The following is a 19,590-nucleotide window of genomic DNA, read 5'->3' as shown; positions in this document are numbered from 1 at the left end:
ATTTTTTTTAACTTTTAAGTTCAGTACATGTGCAGGTTTGTTACATAGGTAAACTTGTGTCATGGGGGTTTGTTGTACAGATTATTTCATCACCCAGGTATTAAGCCTAGTACCCATTTGTTATTTTATCTGATACTCTCCCTCCTTCCAGCCTCCACCCTCCAAAAGGCCCCAGTGTGTGTTATTTCCCTCTATATGTCCATATGTTCTCATCATTTAGCTCACACTTATAAGTGAGAACATGTGGTATTTGGTTTTCTGTTCTTGTATTATTTTGCTAAGCATAATAGCCTTCAGCTCCGTCCATGTTCCTGCAAAGGACATAATCTTGTTCTTTTTTATGGCTGCATACTATTCCATGGTGTGTATGTACCACATTTTCTTTATCCAGTCTACCATTGATGGGCATTTAGGTTGATTCCATGTCTTTGCTATGGTGAATAGTGCTGCAATGAACATATGCATGCATTCGTCTTTATAATAGCATGATTTATATTCCTTTAGGTGTATACCCAGCAATGGTATAGCTGGATTGAATGGCATTTCTGCTTCTAGATCTTTAAGGAATTGCCACACTGTCTTCCACAACGGTTGAACTAATTTATGCTACCACCAACAGTGTTTAGGCATTCCTTTTTCTCCACAACCTCACCAGCACCTGCTATTTTTTGACCCTTTAATGATAGCCATTCTGACTGGTATGAAATGGTGTCTCATTGTAGTTTTGATTTGCATTTCTCTAATGATCAGTGATGTTAAGCTGTTTTTTCATATCATTCTTGGCCGCACGTATGACTTCTTTTGAAAAGTGTCTGTTCATGTCCTTTCCCCACTTTTTAATAAGGTTATCTTTTTTCTTGTAAATTTGTTTAAGTTCCTAATAGCTGCTGAAGAGTAGACTTTTGTCAGATGCATGGCTTGCAGAAATTTTCTCCCATCCTGTAGACTGTTTGTTTCCTCTGTTGATAGTTTCTTGTGCTGTGCAGAAGCTGTTTAGTTTAATTAGATCTAATTTGTCATTTTTTGCTTTTGTTGCAATTGCTTTTGGCATTTTCATCATTAAATCTTTGCCTGTGCCTATGTCCTGAATGATATTACCTGGGTTGTCTTTCAAGATTTTTAGAGTTTTAGGTTTACCAAGAAAAGTTAAAAAAATAGATAGTATAATATATTCATGTTTCTTATAATTATTTCTAGATCAAATTTAGGTTTCATCACTTCAATATTGTAAAACTAATACACTGATTTTTTTCACTTTTTGTATGGTTTTGTTTTTACATTTAGATTTCTGATCAATTTGCATTTACCCAGCATATGGTACAATGTGTGTGGTATAAATCCAAATGTATCTTTTTTTCTCAAATGACTATCTCTTTGTTCTAATACAATTTCTTAAAATGTTCTCTTTCCTCATCCTTAATTTGAGATTATATTCTTTATAATATTAAATTACCACATGTACTTTGGCCTGTTTCCATATTTTCTATTATATTTTCTTGGTCCATGTTTCTGATAAAGTGACTGATAGACATTTAAGGTATTTGACTGTGTCTGCTGAATGGCTACTTTGCATATAAAATCACAGCAAAGGCAAAAACAGAACCAGTGATAGGAAGGCATTTCCTCATAAGAGGACCTAAAAATCCCGTGTTTCCATAGTTCAATGGCACTGAACTTCTGTTGCAGAGCGCGAAAGATCCCTCCACTCTTCTTAAGTTTGAAGTTTCTGGCCGAAGGCTCTAGATGCTGCCTTAGCAAGAGGCTCAATACTGGAATTGATTTGCCATGGAAGTCTAGTCACTTGAAAAAGAGAAATATCATCCTTCATACACAATGCTTAATGGACCAACTAAAGGACATACCTGGAAGTCAAGGTTCTGTAGCTTTTCCCCATACCCTGAAAGAATATTTATAAATTGTTTATTTATTAAAATGGAAAAGATTAATTTACATAAATTAAATAATTGCTATTTATTTATTTGTGCTTATTTACAGAAATGAGACCTCCGTCTGCCACCCAGGCTGGAGTGCAGTAGCACAGTCATAGTTTACTGCAGCCTCGAACTCCTGGGCTCAGGCAATCATGTCACCTCAGCCTTCTTAGCAGCTAGGACTGCAGGCACATATAGGCATGCTGAGATAATTTTATAAGATTTCTGTAGAGATGAGGTCTCACTATCTTGCCCTGGCTGTTTCTGAACTCCTGGCCTCAAGCGATCCTCTTGCCTTAGCCTCCCAAAGTTCTGGCATTACAGGTGTGAGCCACTGTGCCTGCCCTATATTCGTTTTTTGATGCTGATTAATTTTATAATAAATACAAGCAATTCCATATTTTGTTGTGTTATAGTCATACAGAAACCAGTGGAATAAATGGAAAGCAAAAGAGGGCTTCATAGTTTCCAAGAGTCACAGAAATTGGATAAAATCATAGAGAAAATTTGGATCTCTGTTCTGAAAACCTGGGGGAAATGATTTATGTGGGAGAAACTATATCAATTACCAAATTTGAAGGAGCGGGTAAAATAGAGACAAAATAAAAAGATCAGAAGCCATGTGAATGAGAAAATCAAGAAAGTTGACAAGGAATAAGGCAGAAGGCAGGTGAGAGAGCTGGGGTAAAACTTGGTCAAGTGGAACTTCTTTAGTTATTGGGTCAGTTGGAGGGGAAGATGGAGAATTGGAACGGAGACATTCAGCCTTGGGTCTTACACTATTCTCAAGTATTCTTACCATTCTACAGAGCTTCATCATCTACACCCCCAAAGAATAAGAAATATAAAACCATGATAAACTTTGAACAGCTGTAGTCTAGAACTGACTCATACCATTGACCATGATCCATCCTGCATTATTTCATTCTGGAAGATATTCTATAATAGCAAAGTCACCAAAGGTCATTTTTTTGAATCTCTCTGCTGTCCCATTGAAAAAGTATCTAGCACTTCTTAAGTGTTACCACGCCAGGCAGGTTGCCTGCTGTGGCACTGAGATAAAACCTCTTATCAACCCGGTCTTCTTTGTAGAAGTGGGCCTGGGAATGCTTACAGTGGGCTGCAGTCAGAGCAGTCAGACTCAAAGGAAGCCTAGAAGATGTCAAAGGGCAGGCCAATGTCATGGCACTAAAGTATGATAATGGTCTAACATCTCTCCTGTATGAGGAGAGGAGGATCCGGAGTGACTCAGAAGAGATAAGCTTAGGCCTGAAAAGAGATTACCTTTGGGTTCTATCAGAAGCATGATTGTCAAGGGTCAGTGGAATGAGAGAGGAAGTGGAGCCAGCATAAATCAAAGCAGTTGTGGAGATAAGCTGGTGTTTTTTTTCTATACTATATTGGAGTGTTTTTCTATGCTGTGCTGGGGAGCAAGAAGGACAAAGACGTTGGCATGGATGAATGAGAGATGCAATTTAATTGTAGGTACGACACACACTGATCAAGAAAAACAGACCCCAGGACTAGCGCCAGGGTAGAATTTGTAAGCTCAAATGTGTTTGGTTGATGGGTTGTGGGGACATGCAGTGGGTCTCAGGGGAGGAGTAGTGGGAATAGGAGGACCCTTGAAGTGTTCCGGGTAGTGAGTAGCTCTTTACCAATTGTGTAGCAGTATTTCAGTATTTATTTAGTTACTGGTACAGCTCTATTAATACATAAGGAAGAATATTGATATACATGTTATGTTGTGCTGACATGCTGTATTTATGAGTAAAAAGTACTGCAGAGGGGCTTGAGTATTATTATATCCTTGTGTCTCAAAAGATATTGGCTGTAGGTGAAATAGGTAAGCGATTTGATTAAAAATATTCCAGATCAAAGTTGTATTTTATTCTCCAACAGCAGAAGCTTACAGTCCCAAAATGTATAAGGTACTAGGTAGAATCTAGAAAAAATCTAGATTCATAGGTCAAGTTTGTGCAACACTTCATTTCTCAATAGCACTTGGAAACTCAAATCAACCACCATGATGTCTTAGAGTTATCAATCACAAAAAGCATATGAGTATTCATATTCCACCCTTTACTATACTGTAATAGAAAATATTTATGTTAAAATGCTTATGTGCCCACATTTTATCTGCTTTGATCCTCTTTAAATTATTGTGAACTGTTATTAAAGTAAGAAAATAAGGGAGGTAACATTTATTTAAAACATTATTACTGTGGTGGGCAGTGTTCTAGGTGTGTTATATTCTCTGATTTTTATCATTGCAAGAACACACTAAGGTAGACATTTTACAGATGAGGATATCCAAGGAGTTGAGGCTTCTCTGTAAATAAGTGTCAAAACCAGGTTTTATAATTTGCTTGTCTGATTCTCTTTCTCTTACGTTCCACCAAAACCTAGAATATTTAGGGGATTTTGTGGCCCATAAAACCTAGCTAGTTAAAGTGAACTCGACCTAGAATGTCTCTACTTCTTCACAATGTGCAGTAGTCGCTGAAAAGTGGAAACTTTTAGAAACTTCTCTATCTTTGGGGAAACTTGTTGGTATTTTGGGTTTATTTATTGTAAATTGTAAATATTTATTTATCATTCCCAATAGCAACACTTAATAGATCATCTCTTTGCCTATAAACTGAGAAGTAACATGCTTATAGTCGTAAAGAATGAACTTGCACAGGCTGCCTATAAATCCTTGACTGATATGAATCCTTATGACTTGAGTGAACATGAAGAACCACAGGGAGAAATACTTCCATTGGAAGAGACACTGAGAATCTAACCAAAGTAACAACATTGATGAATGTACTGCTGAGCATTTATTGTTGTCTTAGCATATAATATTCCTGCAGAAAGTGGAAAAAAACAATCCCCATGGAACATTAAATTGAAAAGAACACTTGATATGATATAGATTTATTTGAATTAATGTAAAACAGGCTTGGCCCTATACATAACTGATTATATTGTCTCTAATTCTAAGGTTGTACATTTTGTGCTATTTAATCCAATCACTACAAGTTGCATTCCAGAGAATTATGCAAAAATGTTGAGTAGTTACCTATGTGTAATAGCTGACAATCAATGGTTTTCTTTGGGGTAGAGGAGATGCAATCTATTCAAGAAAATACATCCTCCCCATCAAGCTGTTAGTTTATGTCTGGGGCCTTCTCTCTCTCTCTCTCTTTCTCTCTCGTCTCTCTCTTGATTCTCATACCCTCCATTCTTTCACTTCACTTTGTGAAGTGAAATTGACAGTTGCACAAAGTGGGAGCCTCCATTCTCCTCAACCAAAGCCCTGTGGATCACTTTGCATTTCCTTACTGCTGTCTCATTTCACAAAAAGTTTACAAGATGTTCTAGGAAGCATCATTCCTGCCACATCACGTTGCCCTGCTCAAGTTCTGTGGCCACACTTTAAAAAAATCATTACCTCTCATGGAAACAGATTCATAATAAGCCTCTTGCAATATACCTCAAGTCCATGACACTTTTGGACTGACAACTATTCATAGATCGAATGTAAACAGGCAGGAATTTACACCTAATTAGATGTGAAGGTAAATCTTGGGTTGCAGGAAAATTTCCCCTTGCTCAGTATGCAGAGTCTATGTGGTGGCTGAGTAACTAATGTAGCTGCCATTTGTTAAGATTTTACTTATTTAATTTCCACTCAGACACTCTTAATTTGTGCAGAGCCTAGGGAATGACTTAAGACAGGGCAATTAATTGAAGCCTAGCATCTTTGAAAGAAAAAAAATAAGGACAAAATTGTTTACTTCTTTTCCTCTTTTTCAAAAATGTCTGGATAATGAGACTAGATCTTATTACTTTACCTCTCCTCAAGTTGCAGTATTCTGATTACATTAAAATAACCAAGGATGTGTCTTTTGTAACTAAGAAAATGTGATCCAAATAATAAGTTGCATCTGTTGGCCCATGCTAAGAATAACAAGTCTTTTCAACCCTCACTGAGTAAAATGACCTGTGGCTTTGAAGAATGGGGAAAAAAAAGTAAAGTTATAGGCAATTGGGGAACTTTGATCATATACAGTCTAATCACTCCTGTTAAAAAAAATCTCATCGAAAATGAGAATGTTAAATTGCCAAGCTTCCACAGGACCTAATAGTGATTAGTTCAAATGAATCAAAATTGCTGTGAATAATTGATTATTATGAGGAGAAATATAAAGAGAGTCTGAGAAAATTAATGCAATGAATGCTGTTATTCAGCCCAAACAGAGGAAGCGAACATTTCTCTAATCTGATAGATTTAGATAGAATCTCACTTCTGTACATAGCTATTTAATCATATGAATTTCTAGATTTTGAAAAATTAAAATGGAAAAAGAACTCAAATGGCACTGGACCTAATTCCATCATGCCAAAGACATTTTGGAATCTCACAGAACAGTACTTTTCAAACTTTAAAGTGTACCCGAATTGCTTGGGGATCTTGTTGAACTGAAGATTCAGATTCAGTGGATCTGAAGTGAGGCATGAGATTTGCATTTCTAGTAACCTGTGATGCCAATGCTGTTTATTCTTGGACCAAGCATACTTTGAATAGCAAAGTTGTAGAGCACTTGGGTCATGGATATGTAAATTAATTGCTACTGTAGGGGAATAAGCTAGTTAATACTATGTGCTGGTTTACACAATGCCTGATAACTGGTTGTGTAATAATATAGTCTCAATGAAATAGAGAATGATTTTAACAGTAGTGAAGTAGGGGACAGAGGAGACTTCTGTTCTAGTCTTGCCTTTACTACAAATAACAACAAAAACAACTCCTAACATGTATATAGTATTTTGCATTTTACAAAGTACTTTTACATAGTTGATGTCACTTGATTCTCTCAACAACCCTGTGAGTTAAGTAGATAATATATTTTCATATTCCAAATAAATTTCCAGAGAATGAGCATTAAATAATTTGCACAATTTTACACAATTACTCAATAAGAGAGCCACAACAGACCTATATCTTCTGGTCACAAATTCTGTGCTATTTCTACAGACTAACAGGGTGATTTTTTATAGATCACATAACATCTCTTACCCTTTTCTCACCAGTAAAATAAGTGATTCAGGTTCAATCAGACCAGTGGTTATCAGCTCTCATGTGTAACCAAAATACCTGGGGAAAAAATAATACCAGTGACCAGCCGCATCCTAGAGCAATTGAACCAGAATATCCAGGATTGGAGTTGGGATATATTTTTAAAAATATTTTAAGCTGATTCTGATGCACAGTGGAGACTGAGAACCATCAAATTAGATATCCACTAAGTTGTCTTTATGCACAGGAATTCTGCATAGCTCTGGAAATAGGCTACGTCTCTATCTTCTCCAGGAAAATCTTAGTCGCAATTAAATCTATTAAGCATAGATTAGTCTACCACTGACTTTGTTAAAAAATGTTAAATTATGGTTTAGCAACCTTTTACTATTTCCTGTCTTGTTGCATAGGCTTTAAAAATTTCTCTTAAAAAAGTAAAGACAAGTTTGCTTTGAATATCATGCTCTATGCAACATGGGTATTTCTGAATGTCCTTTTTGATTTCTGCATTTGGTACTGAATATTTAGAGTTCTATTTGGGCTTTCCTTGTGGTTGGTATCTAAACCCTTTTGATTGTCTTCCACCTTGTCTCTCTTGTTTCATCCTGTGGCTACTGTCACTTCAGGATTTGGAAACAAAGTATCTTTACATATATACTTTTTTGCCTAAGATTTCTATATCAGAAACTGATCGTGTAAACACCTTGAAAATATTTTCTTCTAAGACTTAAAATTATAGCACTAAGTCCCCCCACAATGTAAGTTCTTAGAAAGTTTGGGTTGTTGGAAGCAGATAGTTTTTTCTTTCTTATAGAGTCTATTTTACTTTACTATAGTTGGCAGGAGCTCAAGAAGACAGGATTAGTCAAGGCTTACCCTAGTAAATTCCATTCTGTTGACCTTCTTTCAAAATTAAATAAGACAGAAAGAAAATGAAGGCTTTGAACATTTGGAAGGACCCAATGGGATTTCTGCCTTCCTAGAGTTATACTAAAATATTTGACAACCTGCTGTCGAAGTGGACTTTTAATGAAACCATTCCTTCTGGTAGCATTTTAATTCTAAGTGATATCACTGGGTCAGCAATGAGTCTCTGAGGTTCTATAAGAAGAGGTCAGCATTCATGACAGATAGTGCAGCTTATTTAATTTTGGTAGTGAAAATTCCATCACATATGTAATATCCTCAAATGGAACTTTCAATAATATCTTGATTCTCAAACATTCTGACTTGGATTTTCTATAAATAGGCAGTTTATTCCATAAGGAAATAAAAGTATGACTGCTCCAAAAAAGCCTACAATATGGAATTATTGGGGTAGTAAGTGTTAAACCATCTTTTGACAACGTATCATAAATATTGGTTCCTTGATGTTTAGCCTGACCATTTAACCTTTCTTATATCATTTATTTGGGGGTATTCATGAGGTCTAGAGACACTTCTTTCATTTGTTTTTACTGTGAGATTTCCAGACCCTAAGGAGACTTATCTGATTATCATTACAAACACACTTTATTTATTTTTTTTGAGACAGAGTTTCACTCTGTCACCCAGGCTGGAGTGCAATGGTGTGATTTCGGCTCACTGAAGCCTCTGCCTCCTGAGTTCAAGCAATCCTCCTGCCTCAACCTCCCAAGTAGCTGGGACTACAAGCATGCACCACCACACCCAGCTAATTTTTGTATGTTTTGTAGAGACTAGGTTTCACCATGTTGTCCATGCTGGTCTTGAACTTCTGGACTCAAGCAATCTGCCTGCCTCAGCCTCCCAAAGTGCTGGAATTACAGGCATGAGCTGCCAGGCATGGCAAAACACACTTTTACTAATCACAAGTAGAATGGTCCTGTGGCACCCCACTGCCTTTTCTAATTTCTGAATTTTCTTATTCATCTGACATTGTCTTTAATAAAATTGCTCCTGTGCCCCATGGACCTTACAGAAGAAATATTTTTTTGTTCTGGAGATTCCAGGTGTGTTTCATTTGTCTCCATCCCAGACAAACAGCTCTGCCCAAGACCAGCTATGCCTAGATTCCAGGAAAATATTTGGCTATCACTGTTCTGGGGAGATGGTTACTGTGTTCAGCACGTATTAGAAATTTCTCCTGCTACATTAACTCCTTTATTTGGATCTTGGAACTTTATTTCCTAGTAGGATATTTCTTCAGTATGTAGCTATTTCCCTACAGGGCACAGTGTAGAGTTAGCTGCTGACATTAAATAATGAACCTTAGCAAATTTGTTGCTCTCATTTAGAATTGATGATATCTTATAAACTTTCTAAGAGCACTTGGTCATTAGCATCAGAGCCAATTACTCATGTGAGCATTGAGTGTGACTTCCCAATTCAGTGTGTGCAGTAACTTTCTTTTTGACTTAAGAAAAATACATTTTTTTTGTAGTAAGCTTGAGGTTACAAGTTTTAACTCTTCCTGTGTCACTCTGAAGAATGTGTATACAATGTTTCAATATTAAACACAGTAGAAGTTTAACTTTTCCAAGGGAAAATTCAGATAATGGAGTCTGATAATAGATGGTGTAACATATTTGTTCAAATCTCAAAATATTTGCCTTTTTGTAAGGGTTTAGATCAGAGTATAGCGTAGGTCAAAACCATCTTTTGATTTCTATGGTATCTGATATGGTTTGGATCTATGTTCCCACCCAAATATCATGTTCAATTGTAATCCCCAGTGTCAGAGGTTAGGCCTGGTGGGAAGTGATTGGATCATAGCCAGTGCATCCTACATGAATGGTTTAATACCTTTCCTTTGCTGCAGTTCTCGTGATAGAGTTCTTATGAGATCTGATTGTTTAAAAGTGTGTAGCACTACCCGCTTCTTCCCCCTGCTCCAGCCATGTCAAGTTCTGGCTCCCTCTTTGTCTTTTGCTATGATTATAAGTTCCTGAGGGCTCCTTAGAAGCCAAGCAGATGTCAGCATCATACTTCCTGTACAGCCTAAGGAACTGGGAGCCACTCAAACCTCTTTTCCTTCTAAATTACCCAGTCTCTGGTATTTCTTTATAACAATGTGAGAACAGACTAATACAGAAAATTGGTCCTGAGGAGTGGGCATTGCTATAAAGACACCTGGCAATGTGGAAGCAACTTTGGAACCGGGTAATTGGTAGAGGTTGGAAGAGTGTGAAGGGCTCAGAAGAAGACAGGAAGATAAGGGAAAATTGGGAACTTCCCTGATACTTGTTGAATGGTTGTGACCCAAATGGTTATAGTGATATGGACAAAGATGACCATGCTGATGAGGTCTCAGATAGAGATGAGGAACTTACTGGGAACTGGAGCAAAGGTCACTTTTGTTATACTTTAGCAAAGAACCTGGGTGCATTGTGCCCCTGTCTTAGGGATCTGTGAAACTTTGAACTTGAGAGTCATAATTTAGGATATCTTGCAGAAGAAATTTCTAAGCAACAAAGTGTTCAAGATGTAGCCTGGCTGCTTCTAAAAACCCATGCTCATATATGTGAATGAAGAAATGACATAAAACTAGAACTTATAAGGAAACCAGAGTGCGAAAGTTTGGAAAATTTGCAGCCTGGCCATGTGGTATAAAAGAAAATTCCATTTTCAGGGGAGGAATTCAAACAGGGTGCAGAAATTTGCATAAGTAAAAAGGAGCCAAGTGCTAATAGCCCAGACAATGGGACAAAGGCCTGGAAGGCATTTCAGAGAACTTTAAGGCAGCCCCTCTCATCACAGGCACAGAGGCCTAGGACAGAAGAATGGTTTCATGGGCCAGGCCCTGGGCCCCACTACCCTGCACAGCCTCAGGACACTAGGACACCACTCCCTACAACCTGGCTACTCCAGCTCCTGCTATGGTTCAAAGGGGCCCAGGTGCAGTTTGGGCTGCTGCTTCAGAGGGTGAAAGATGTAATCTTTGGTGGCTTCCAAGTAGTGTTAAGTCTGGAAGATGCACAGAGTGCAAGAGTTGAGGCTTGGGATCCTCTGCCTAGATTTCAGAGGATGTATGAAAAAGTCCAGGCAGAAGCCTGCTGCAGGGGCAGAGCCCTCATGGAGAACCTCTACTACAGCAGAGAGGAAATGTGGGGTTGGGCCCCCACACAGAGTACTCACTGAGGCACTGTCTAGTGGAGCTGTGAGAAGAGGACCACTGTTCTCTAGACCCTGGAATGGTAGATTTGCTGGCTGCTTTCACCCTATGCCTAGAAAAGCCACAAGCACTCAATGCAAGCACTCAAGAGCAGCTGTGGGGGCTGAACTCTGCAAAGCCACAGGCACAAAGTTGCCCAAAGCCTTGGGAGTCCACCCCTTGCATCAGTATGCCCTGGATATGGGACATTGAGTCAAAGGAGATTATTTTGGAGCTTTGAGATTTAATGACTTCCCTGCTGGTTTTCAGACTTGCATGAAGCCTGCAGACCCTTTCTTTTGGCCAATTTCTCCCTTTTGGAATGAGAATATTTACTCAAGGCCTATACCTCCATTGTATCTTTGGAGTATCCAACTTGTTTTTGATTTTACAGGTTTATAGGCGGAATGGACTAGCCTTGTCTCAGATGAGACTTTGAACTTTGGGCATTTGAGTTAATGCTAGAATGAGTGAGATAAGACTTTGGGCGACTGTTGGGAAACCATGATTGTATTTTGCACTGTGAGAAGGGCATGAGATTTGGGAGGGGCCAGGGGTGGAATTATATGGTTTGGATCTGTGTTCCTATCCAAATCTCATGTTCAATTGAAATCATCAATGTTGGAGGTGGGGCCTTGTTGGGGAGTGATTGGATCATGGGGGTGCATATTTCATGAATGGTTTAGCACCATTCTTTTTATGCTGTTCTCATGACAGAATTCTCATAAGAGACATGGTTTTTAAAAGTTTGTAGCACCTGCCCCTTCTCTCTCCCTTCCTCCTGCTCCAGCCATGTGAAATGCTGGCCCAGGTTTGCCTTGATTCTAGTAAACAATAGGAGAGCTGCCTGTCCAGAATCGGGGACGTCCCACAGGGAGAATCCTGTCAGTGTGGGATTGGGTGGGGGTTCAAGCCCAGGGGACTTGTGGAATATTCCTCTTTGCCTTTCACCATGATTGTAATTTTCCTGAGGCCTCCTCAAAAGCCAAGAAGAAGACAACATCGTGTTTTCTGTACAGCCTCTGGAAACATAAGCCAATGAAACAGATTTTCTTTATATATTACGCAGTCTCTGGTATTTCTTTATAGCAATGTGAAAACAGACTAATACAGTATCAGAGTTAAATACTTGATACGAGGACGAGGTAAAAAGAGACGGGCTAATTGGGCCAGTATATACTTTTTGCCTTTTCAGATTCATTCTTCAGCCATCTCTCCTTAATATTTTGCTTCAGAGGTCTGAGCTTTATGGACTACATGGAGGAATGTCACCTTACTTTCTGGCTTCTGACAGAGTTTGGCTAATAAGAAGCCCTGGCAAGTCATCAGAGGGAGAGAAGCAGAAGGTAGGATATGTCCCCTGGCTTTCTACCTGGAAGTTTGCATCAGGCTAGCTGAGTTTTTCCAGCAAATGTCACTGCTCCTACCAGGATAGTCTTCTCTACAGGACTCTCTCCAATCAGATGCTAGGTACCTCCTGTCCGTTGTTTCTTTAGGCCCTGGGGAGTTAGCAGCTTTGCAGTTAATAGCCTCATGGCTCTCATTCCTTGTAATTTTCTTGCAAATGTGACTGTGCTACCTCTTGCAGAAATGCAGCATGATTCACTTCTGTTAACATACTATTCGCTTGAATGAATGGGATATCTTAACTTTATGTTCAAGGTAAAAGAGACTATTAACTACACATGACTTCCAACATTTAAGAAAACTGGACATAAAAGCAATGAGTAATATAAGTGGTCAGTAATAATGAGAGATGAGAAATTATATACTTGTAACATTCAAAGCTGATATTCAGTTGATATGCATTCATACATCCATATGGTTGATCATAACTGCCTTCCATTCTGATTGGCATGGAATCTGTTGAGAAATATTTTGAATATAACCATGGTTAAATTGATACATATTACTCATGTGCCTTAAGCCCAGGTTTGCCTCAGTTGTAGAACACGATTGTGACTGTGCTACTTCCTGTAGGAATCCAGAATGATTCACTTGAGCTACCTGTACAGAATGGGGGAGGTCCCACAGGGAATATCCTGACAGTGTGGGCAGGCCAGCTGGGGGTTCATGGCCAGGGGACTTGTGAAGTGTACCTCCCACGGCATAGTGCTGCTGAACAGCTGCTCTGATTTGATCTCTTTTGGCCAAGTTGAGAGCAGTTTCCAATGCTGGGGATACCAGTCTTATCTTTCCCCTTTGTTTCTGGCTGTCCTCAGGGATATTTTTCCCTTTGGGTGCTTGTGATGCTTCCTGTGGGTTGAGGCAGAGACAAGTCTCCTTCCAGGAAACCTAAGATGTTGGAGAAGTTGGTTGTCTACCTTCAGATCACGTGTTCCAGTGTAGAAACCATGAGTCAGGAAGACATTTTCAGAGTGCTTGACGCCCAGAATATCAGAAGGTTGTGGGGAGGGGCATCATGGATATGGAAGTTCAATTCTCTTATTATCTGCTCAGAATTTTTTCACTTCTATGTGGCTATGAGAGCTGTCTCCTTCTCATATTCAAATTCTAAGATATTGCTTGTGATGATCTTGGTGCTGTATATTTAGTTTTTGTTTTCTGTGAAGCAAGAGTGAAGTCAGCTTGCTTCTATACTGCCATTTTGAAACCAGAATCTCCTTAAAATCCATATTATTGAAATGTTAATGTAATGATTTTCTTTTAATTCATAGCATTTGTGGAGTGTATTTCAAATTAATTTTGAAGATGTATCATATTCAAATCTACTGGACTCAACTAGGTTCAACACCCCCCTGCAAGAAACAGTCCATTTACAAATACAGTTGATCCTTGAACAACAGTGGTTGTAACTGAAAGATCCACTTATATGTGGATTTTCTCTTGCCTCTGCCACCCCGAGATAGAAAGACCAAACCTTCCTCCACTTCTTCCTCCTCTGCCTGTTCAATGTGAAGCTAATGAGAATGAAGATCTTAATGCCGATCCACTTCCACTTAATGAATAGTGAATATATTTTCCTTTCCCTACATTTTTCTCAACAACATTTTTTACCTCACTTTATTGGAAGAATATAGTATATAATACATATAATATACAAACATGTGTGAATTGACTATGTCGTGAGTAAGGCATCTGGTTATGAGTAGGCTATTAGTAATTAACATTTTGCAGAGTCAAAAGTTATACATAAACTTTGGTGCCACTAATCCCATGTAAGGACCCAGTTTTTCAAGGGTCAACTTCATTCTATATGTGAAAATGTGGCACATATACCCCATGGAATATTATGGAGCCATAAAAAAGGATGAGTTCATGTCCTTTGCAGGGACATGGATGATACTGTAAACCGTCATTCTCAGCAAACTAATACAAGAACAGGAAACCAAACACCACATGTTCTTACTTATGAGTGGGAGTTGAACAATGAGAACACATGGACACAGGGAGGGGAACATCACACACCTGGCCTTGACAGTGGGTGAGGGACTAGGGAAGGGAGAGCATTAGGAGAAATACTTAATATAGATGACGGGTTGATGGTTGCAGCAAACCACCATGGCATGTGTATACCTATGTAACAAACCTGCACATTCTGCACATGTATCCCAGAACTTAAAGTATGATTTAAAAAAAAAAAAGGAAAAGAAAATTAAAAGAAAGAAAAAGAAGCCATAGTCATGGCTTTGACATGAAGCCCACTGTAACTAGTTATAGAACAATTTCTATGCAGTAAGCAGTTACTGTGTTTCTTATTTAATTCTTCACTCAGCGTATTTATGGTGCGCTATTATATCCCAGGTTTTCAGATAAGAAAAATAGAACTTGTTTTTCCATCTATTAAATAGATTTAGTAACTTGTTTTGTTTTAGTAACCAAAACAAAACCATTTAATTAGCATCAAAATGGGCTTTAGGGTTTTTCTAACGCCAACACCCATGCTTTCAACTATTAGAATAAACTGCTTCCCTGAACCTTTCTGTAGCTTAAAGAAAATCTTACGGTTCTGTACAATGGTGTTCAAAATTTTTTTGATGATTAATAATTAAAGTAGGAGGATTACTTGTAATTGTATTAGTGTATGCCTATTTCTCTGCAGTGTTTGTGTATTGGCTTGAAATATTTTGCAAATGCATATTAAATATGAGATATGGAGCAGAGTAGTCTAAGCATGACTGAAGGGGTGGTTGTAGGAATGTACAGAAAAGTTTTAGGTGAGGGGAAACATAATGAAATAATTGACAGGATTATATAATTAAATATCTAGATTTAAAAGAGCAAATGGATATTATTTGGGCCAATCACTTGCTTTATATCATAGTCCATATAATAATAAAATGGAAAACTGGATAAATTGAGTGGCTTCCCAACGGACATTGTGGAAAATCCTGGAAATCTTCAATATCTGAGTGCAGTTAATAAGAAAAATTTTCCTACCAGGATTCCATTACAACAAAACTGAACATATTTTAGATTTGACAAAAAATTATCGAGCTTTTATCTTTAACATGTGAGAATAAATATCACAAAAGTAAGTTGAAATTTGGATTCTAAATGAGGCTATGAGCTAATGTTTAAAATGAAAAAAAGAAGTGTTCTTATTTTTAACTTTTATAGCTTTATTATAAAGTCATTAATTTTGTTAGAGTAAGAGTTTTACAAAATTTTATTTGATATTAGTTATTTCTCTTTTGAAGTACCTACTATGTCATCATTCATGTCAATTTTTTTTCTTCAATTGTTAAGTGATAGAGTTCTACTAGATTTGAATTTTTATCAAATTCATAATTAAACTCAGCAATCATATCCAACATTCTATTCAGAGATTTTATAAAATTCCACATCTTTGCAAGATTTAACATTTCACTGTGAAATTCATTTGACTCATATTTGCATTATATAGCTAAATATAGGAGAGACTGACCTGTAGAGATGAGACCATGTATGGAAGATAGTATCTATTGTTCCCTGTGGAGCAACGTGTAAAAAGAGACTAGTTTTATAACTGATCAGTCATTACTTATTGTTTTTATGTATAACATTTGTTTCCATGCACAATTTTTTCACTGTAAGGAGTTGAAAACATTTTCTTGGACAATAAGAATTCCTTTACATATGTATGTGTTATCAATTGAATAATTTTGCAAATACTTGTTGAACACTTACTATTTGATATATAAAGATCAAATAGTGTGCGTGGTGTGTGTGTGTGTATGCATGTTTGACATGAAGGTCTTTATATATCAAAATATCTATTAAAATGGAAATTTTAGATAATGTTAAATCTTTGAAAACCAAACATGAATTTTCAAAATTGTTGTCAGTGTACAGCAATGTCTCTGAATTTTATCTCTGCATTTCTATTCCTCAGTATAGTTAATGAGCAAGCACTTCCTATTTTTATAGCTATTGCTATTAATTTTATAAATATGCTAGTTGTAATATTAAAATAAGATTATTAATATTGGCAGTACATAATACTTAGCCTTTTGTTTTGCTTAATTTTATAATAAACATATAAGGATATTTAAATATCTCTGATGTTACCAGCAGAAGTTGCTCTATTATATAGTACTTCCCTTCTCTTGTCCTCCACCTAAGTTCAGTTAAAAAGAAAAATAAAATCTTTCAAAATAACGTGAGCACTTCCTCATGATCTATAGAATGATACTCACTAAATGAAAAGTATATGTCATAGCTTTCATTTCCTTTAAAGATAACAAAGTAAATTTCTAAATAGCTGAACATCAAAATGTTCTAAGGGGTTCATTGTTTTATTTCTTCTCCATGGCCTGCTTCAAGGATAAAGATATATATGCCTATATGTGTGTTTGTGTGTATGTGCCCATACATACACATACTTGTATAATACAAAGACAATAAACATGTATTTAAATTTTCCTGACTTCTAAGCCCATGTTGTTTTAAAAAATAAAAGCTATTTGTAACATACGTGTGATTGTCAAGGAGCATTTTAGATGAAAATGCTTATCAATCTAGATTATTATTTGAACTCTAAGCATTGTGTTGCTCATAGCCTTATTTTTCTTATATGTACATTCACCAAAGCAGAACTGGTCTTAAAGCATGTCCATTTCATTTTCATTGGAACAAATTTTCTTCTTTTCATTCCTACTAGCTCTTAAGGAATTCACAAAGCAGGTTTTATATTCAAACAGCAGCTCATAAGTACGGGAAGACAAGGAAGTCAGTCTTTTCCAGGTCTATGGTCAGCTCCCTAGAGGGCTCTTAATTATGCATCTTGACTTTGGTAATTGAGTATTGTATCCATTTCTCAGCCACTTTATCATAAAGAATGGTGCCTAAGAAAATGTAGCACAGCATCTAACTATTGAATACCATTACTAACTCATTAAAATAATCTCATATCAGTGAATAAGAAGAGAAAAACCAGTTCAGCTCTGCTTTCTATTTTTAGATGGTAATTTCTGAATTTTAGACCTATTCCATCTATATTAATGGAATTAGTATGTAGGAACCTGGATTTTTCTATCAGGACTTAGGTGGTCCCTCATCTGCAATAAAAGGACATATATATATCCATGACATTCTTGAAATCTGTATCCCTAAACAAACAAATTAACATTTTATTCTCAATAGACTCATTTGAAAGATAGAGCCTGTTTACAGAGCAGTAAGAAGGCCATGGAGAATATAAGCAGAGGGGCTAAGAGAAGAGGCATTTTATAGCTAATTGTTATTAGTTATATATACTACATTTTACAGAAATAAGAAAAAGATATATTTTCTCACTGTAACAAACTTACCTTCCTTCCATTTTGCCCCACCCCTCACTTACCTCTTTCAGTATATGCTTGGTCACAAGGAGATATAGCAGATGGGGTTTGAAAACACCATCTGTGCAGATTGTGAGAAGATGGCAGCAGTGATAGGGCATCATTTTTGAATTTCTTGAACTCCTGCATAAATACAGAAAAAAAGGAGCTAGATGGCAAAGTCAAAAAGCCATTGACACTTATGGCAAATCTAGCTACAAGTTATTCCCATAAACCTTAAGATACAAGTCATAAGGACAAGCCACCAATAGTTACAAAACGTTTGGTATCAGAAAGTAGAAGAGTTCAATGGGGAATACTATGGACCTAAAAACAAGAGAACCCCTAAAATAGCCAATAGAGATTTACTAGAATATTTGGTGGGCTAGTTTGCAAATGGCCACTGAAAATGAAGAGGTTTTACTTAGTCCCACAGCCAGTAAGTACATGGGGCCTTCAGCAAGTACTGGCAGGGCTCAGTCAGTCTACGGTTTGGGAACTCTCAAAACTTGACCACATGGGACTCCCTGCTAAGACGTGGTACTCAGATAAGCTGCTGGATGTAGAATAAATACTAAGCAGGAGGGACAATAGAGATACAGAAAAGAGAAGGTACAGATGGAGAGAGAACAGAGGCAAGAAGCTTAGAAAACAAGCTGCTGTATTTTTTTAACTACATGAAAACAAAAGAAGATTAATCTTTATGAACATAGAAAAGCTACCTTAAGCCAGGCACGGTGGCTTACGCCTGTAATCCCAGCACTTTGGGAGGCCAAGACGGGCGGATCACGAGGTCAGGAGATAGAAACCATCCTGGCTAACACGGTGAAACCCCATCTCTACTAAAAATACAAAAAATTAGCCGAGCGTGGTTGCGGGTGCCTGTAGTCCCGGCTACTAGGGAGGCTGAGGCAGGAGAATGGCGTGAACCCGGGAAGCGGAGCTTGCACTGAGCCAAGATTGTGCCACTACACTCCAGCCTGGGCGACAGAGCGAGGCTCCGTATAAAAACAACAACAACAACAACAACAACAACAACAACAAAAAAAAAAAAAAAAACAGAAAAGCTACCTTAAATTTGCTTTTAAAAAGTTCAGGAAAACTAATTTCACATGAAAATGTCTATAAGCTAAATAGTAAGTTTAACATAAAAAGAGAGAATAAGGAACAAAATATCTTTACAGGAAGCATGAAGAAAGTCATGACTATGAAACAGATAAAAACTGTAACCTGCTCTAAAAAGACACTGAGGAAATTATATAACATAAAAGAACAATATCAATCATAATTGTAAAAACTTGGATATGATTTGGTCAGACATGCGGAAAGAACTAGAAATGTAAAAAATAATTTCATAAATTAATACTGAATGTATAAGAAACCTAAGATTAAATGAACACAGTAATAATGCTCATTAATCGTCTTTTGATGAATGTAACAAATCACCCCAAAATGTATTCGAATGAAACAAAAAACATTAACATGCTTGCAAGTCAAAAACTGTGCATAGTTTAAATGGTGCACAGGATGTCTCACAAGACTTAAATCAAGATGATAATAACCTAGCTGAAGTCATCTCAAGGCTCATTGTGGGGAGGGTAAGCTTCTAAGCTTATTCAATGAATCCAATGAATATTCATTAATTCAGTCTTTCACTCTAAGCTTATTTATTCTATCGGAGGCCTCAGGTTCTCTTTGGCTGTTGGCCAGATATATGGA

Source organism: Pan troglodytes, chromosome 9 (assembly GCF_028858775.2).
Source record: "Pan troglodytes isolate AG18354 chromosome 9, NHGRI_mPanTro3-v2.0_pri, whole genome shotgun sequence".
Classification (NCBI taxonomy): domain Eukaryota; kingdom Metazoa; phylum Chordata; class Mammalia; order Primates; family Hominidae; genus Pan; species Pan troglodytes.
This window is presented reverse-complemented; position numbering follows the sequence as displayed.